Source organism: Cydia strobilella, chromosome 3 (genome assembly GCF_947568885.1).
Source record: "Cydia strobilella chromosome 3, ilCydStro3.1, whole genome shotgun sequence".
Lineage (NCBI taxonomy): Eukaryota > Metazoa > Arthropoda > Insecta > Lepidoptera > Tortricidae > Cydia > Cydia strobilella.
In genome coordinates, this window is record NC_086043.1 from 16,305,710 (window position 1) to 16,311,748 (window position 6,039).

The window sequence follows — 6,039 nt, forward strand, 5'->3', positions numbered from 1 at the left end:
ACGGATCAAGAACTTGCATGCAATATTCGATACACTGCTAACTACAGAGTACAATGAATTCAGTCGATCGACCAAATACTGCAATGTAATGAAAACCACATTCTTCTGGGGCTTAATACCCGTGCTTAATACGACCGCACTTTAAAATGTAAAGACCAGGCATGTGCACAACCAATTGCAAAAAAGTTTTCATTGTGGGCAACATTCGATGACATAAGAATAATAAATTACCTACAGATTATTAAAACTAGAGGCAAGAAGGTATAACCTGTATAACGGACAGTGACGGGTACAAGTACAAAATGCCACTGCTCCTGCCTTGTTTAAATAAAACGAATTCTGAACATAATTTTGATAAAATCTGATGGATCTTTTATATAAAAAACAAAATCAAACCAATAAAAAATCTAACCTGAGATCATTTCTTCAACTAGCCATTCTCACGAAAAGCTCACTGCTCACTTCAACGACAACCCAGCATCCTTTTGGATAATATCAATATATTCAACGACTCGGCAATCTCACTAAAGTTAGACCAAGAAAAGTTTGTAACGATTTTGATAGCATACGCAGTGCAACTATTATTCATACGTAAAAATTTCATAGAAGTTTGACGTTTAAAATAACACTTGCACTGCGTGTTCTATCAAAATCGTTACAGACTTTTCTTGGTATAACTAGTAACATGTGGATAAAAGTAACAAAACGATAATGACTTGATTTTGATGTTTTAACATTTAAGTGACAATTACATAATGACAAACTGCGTCAAATTATGTGTGAAAGCTGCTTATTTACGTAAAAGTCACGTAAGCGTGAAGCTTTTTTCAATATTTTCAGCGGTTTTTTTTAATGTATGAAACACAGCATGTAACGCTACGTAGCCTATAGGTACTAGACGTTTGTTGCATACGCCCTTTGGCTCAAATCAAAGAGGATATAATAGGATAGAGCGGCACTGTCATAGTAAATTTCGTAACCACAGTAAATTCAATGCCATCTATCGACACACTTTAAAACTAAAAATGAAGATTAAAAAAATACGATAAAATGTATTTAAATATGGATAAATGTTTTTTTTTTAATTGCATTAATTATTTTTATATGATTTTCACCCATGTTCTTTCACTGATATGCGTAAAAATTGTTAAATAACAAACGAAACCGTCAACGCCATCCATACGAGATTAGGCCAAAGGTAGTGGCGCCATCTGATCGAGAATCAAATTTTACATTACATTTAATCAAGTTTAAAAACGGAGTTATATTCTTAAAGTAATAATCTAAATGGATTTTTAACCTTCGTGTTTTTTTGACCCAGAGTCCCAGACAATAAAAAGTAGCACTCAAAAATATGAAATGTTGTCAATTCGAAGTATAGACTTTATATACTTATACATAGGTATATTTAAAGGCAAAAAACTAGTTACTGCGAACAACTGGCGTTATCCTAGGTAGGTAATAATATTTTAAGAGGATAATTATACATATTAGCTGAGCCCGTTCTCAGATTTGATAATTTTAGGTAAATATCTCCGTCGCGCTGACGGGGACGACTCCTAAAGTTAGTGCGATAAGGACAACTGCAGCTTGGGCGGAAAGTCATGCGTAAAAATCTCAGAAATAGAGGTTTCGTTCTCGACATCTTTCTCCTCCAAAACTGAACAAATCGTAACGAAATTTTGGGAACGGAATTAGAAATAAATTATCTGTGTCTGACCGTTTTGATTTTTGCGTTTATTGTTGCCGATTTTGTATGCTGGGCGTCTGTTTACGGCGCATTTAATTGGTAGTTTTTAGCGCTGTTTGAAGTAACCTAGTTCTTATAAAAACAAGAATATCAAAAAAAGGAAAATGTACAAAGGTAACTCATATAAAAAAATACTTTCCTCTGGCCGAAATCCAGAGGAAAATGTCGAGAACATTTATAAGAAAAAATGACAACGAATGTATCCTCTTAATCGTGAAAGCTTCTATATGAGGGTATTTCGATGTTGGTTCCTCTACGCAAAAACGTCTGAACGGATTTCCATGAAATTTGGCAAACACGTAATTTATAACTTACATAAGAATATAACATACTTTTAATCCCCTGAAATTTATCCCCTGTGGAGATACGTGCAATGGATAATGCCAATGATAGATATAACTCCGTAATAGATGGATTTATAAACAGTATTAAATCAGCTAGCAACAAAATAAAACCAATCCGGAAAAATAACAATAAACTAACAAAGGACACGTTGCAGTTGATAGAGGACCGAGAACACTACAAACATAACAGGGAACAATATAATACCATAGATAGACAGGTAAAAAGAAGTATCAGGCGCGATATACGGAATTTCAACACGAAACTCGTTGAAATAGCATTAACCACACATTCATCTCTTAGAACAGCCAAGCAAGGTATAAATAAAGTTAAACCCTGGATAACCAGCCTTCGAGATGAAAACGGGAAAAAATGCAGCAGTAGGGACCAAATTACAGACATATGCACTAAATATTATAAAAATCTTTATTCCTCTGACCCTTTATTATCACCATCCAATAATAGTAATTCCTGTCCAGATAATATACCCCCTATAACCGGTGGTGAAGTCAATGCTGCTCTCAAGAGCATGAAGTACCAGAAGAGCCCTGGGGACGACGGTGTCACAACCGAAGCACTTAAAACAGGAAAAACGACCTTGTTACCATATTTAACAAATTTTTTCAACTCAATTTTGTATAGCGGTAAAATACCTCCTAAATTATGCCACTCAAATATAGTACTTCTGCACAAGAAAGGCGATAAGTCTGATATAAACAATTATAGGCCCATTAGTCTTACCTCCCATATCTACAAACTGTTTATAAAGGTCATAGAAAATAGAATTGCCCCACTGCTAGATAAACATCAGCCACCCGAGCAAGCCGGTTTCCGGCCTAGTTTCTCCACAACCGACCACCTCCATACTTTAAATCAATTAATAGAAAAGTCCAACGAGTTCAGCGTGCCTCTATACCTTGGTTTTGTAGATTATAGCAAAGCATTCGACAGCGTCAAACACTCCGCTATATTTTCCGCCATGCAGAATCAGGGTGTAGACCCGACATACGTTGGACTCGTTGGAACAATTTATAATAACAGCACAGCCAACATTAAATTACACGCACCTGGTCCTATATTTAAAATAGAGAAAGGCGTTAAACAGGGCGACCCGCTGTCTCCTAAACTGTTCACCAGTTGCCTAGAGGAGATATTCAAAAAGCTGGCGGTCTCGTGGGAAGGATTGGGCATTGTCGTCGGTAATAAACGGTTAACTAACCTGCGTTTTGCCGACGACATCGTCCTTTTCTCCCACACGGCATCTCAACTACAACACATGCTACAAGATCTCAGCACAGCGAGCCTTGAGGTTGGACTCACAATGAACAGAGCGAAAACTCAGTTGATGACCAATGGAGCAAAACACAGGGTCACGGTAGATGGGCAGGATATACAGTATGTTGATGAGTACATTTATTTGGGCCAGATAGCCTCCTTCGAAAACAGGCAAACCATAGAGGTCAATAGACGTATTGACAACGCCTGGAAGAGCTTCTGGTCCATGAAGGCGCTATTGAAGGGCGACCTTCCCCTGTGTCTCAAGCGCAAACTCATCGACATGTGTATCCTGCCTATCCTAACCTACGGTGCTCAAACATGGTCATTAACTGAGGCGTTAAAGTCCAAACTCAAGGTTTGCCAGCGAGCGATGGAGCGCAGTATACTAGGTGTTCGCAGAACTGATAGAATCAGAAACACGGAACTGCGCTCCAGAACTCGAGTTGTAGATGTAGGTATCCAGACCGCTAAGCTTAAGTGGGACTGGGCTGGGCATGTCTGCCGCATGCACCCTGAAAGGTGGGCCAAAATGGTTACCGAGTGGGACCCACGGAACACCATAGATGGTGCTGGCCGGGGTGCAGGCAGGCCGAAAAGGAGATGGCGGGACGACTTAGACGCATTTTATCCAAATTGGCGGGACACTACAAACGACAGGGTCGAGTGGAGGAAACGAGGGGAGGCCTTTGCCCAGCAGTGGGACACTAAATTAGGCTAGTAAAAAAAAAAAAAAAAAAATAGATGGATACAGTCTAAGGAAAAAACGTGCCTCGAAAATCAAGAAAATTTTATTCTCGTTCAGAGGGCGCTACTAGTTTTGGCCTACAGTCGTATAGATGGCGTTGACGGTTTCGTTTGTTATTTAACAATTTTAACGCATATCAGTGAAAGAACATGGGTCAAAATCATCAAAATAATTAATGCAAATAAAAAAATCATTTATCTATATTTAAATACATTTTATCGTATTTTTACAAATCTTCAATTTTAGTTTTAAAGTGTGTCGACAGATGGCAGTGAATTTACTGGGGTTACAAAATTTACTATGACAGTACCGCTCTAGTATAAGTTACTCTATGAAAATGCATATTAGTGCGAGAATACTAAGAGGGAGGGGGCGAGATCAGTTTAACGACTTCTAGGCGGACAAAAACGTAAACAGTAAGAATTTAATATTTTAGGAAGTATTAACAGCCTTCAGATATAACACGAAGATAATACATTAACACCAGATATTATACGAGTAACGAAATCCGTTCCCACGCATTCGATAATGTCGCCTACTGCCACCTTCACAACTTAGTGTAATTCCAGCAATTAGGTACTTGCACTGCGACCTTACACAAATTTCATGCAAACAATACTACAAGAGGTAACCAAGAAAATAAACCGCAGAGTCAATTAGAAGGGACACTATAATGTGTGAAGACGTCAGTTATTCTCACGGGTACACTGGTAACCGAGTAAATGAGCAGTCTGTGCGAAGGGGAAACGAACTTTATTCGCTAACAAGGGTAACACATACCAACTAATACTACAAATTGATAATTAAAAGAACTACTTAAATATTAGTGATAGTGTATATATATATATGTAGTTTTAGTTTATAAATGAACAGGTATAGCATTTTAGAAAAAAATATTATATTGTGTACCTAAGCAAATTGAGTTATATTAAGGGTATTTGAAAATCGTTATTTAATAGAATAGAATAGAACATTTTTATTCAACATCATTTTTTGATTTTAAGTGCCATAGATAGAGCTAACAAAGTACAGATGTAGTGCATAATTGTTTTCCATCGTATTTTCTCGAAAACGTTCATATTTGTCAAGATACTTCAGTCAACGTCAGTACTTTTTGTACCGAGACTGACTGAAATAGCAAGACACGTTCGTACATTTCCGTAAAAATACGATGAAAAATAATTACGCACTACATCTGTACCTATACTTAAATCACTAAATTTTTCCATAGTCCTAAAGTGACATCAATAAAGAATGTTATATTTATGAAAACCAAAAATTCATGTTTTTGTTACCGTAAAATGGGGTGAGTAGGAACAAAACTGACATTCAAACCTCGATAACATTTTATTTTTACTTTATGCAAACTGAATGGTGTATATAATAAGTGTTCCGGACGTTTGTATTTTAGTTTTTTTTTTTTTTGGTAGTTTCATTTCATAACTTTGACGATAAACAGGAAATCCTACCTCACCCCGTAGTCCCTCGTAATTGGGGTGAGATTGGATTTCATACAAAGGTGATTTTGGAAGATTGTTGAATCGATTTTTTTTTATTATGAGTATTAAATTTAAATTGGTATACATTATTTTTGTAGCAGTAGCCTTAAAATCTCATCTCACCCCCCTTTCATCCCTTCTCTCCCCATTCATAGCCCAACTCTCCCCGCGAACCCTACTCACCATATTTTACGGTATCTAAACAACTAATATTATCGGTGTCCTAATCGGCCACTATATACCGCATCACAGTTATATTTTGATTGCAAACCTATGATAAAATAATAACAAATTCTAATATAATCCCGAAATCATTGCAAATCTATGTGTGTCCATACATATCTAGTAATTAAGGTGAAATCTATTATTTAAGAGTATATTCGATTATCATTAATTATCAGGTAATATCTGTTTAAGTGGCGCTT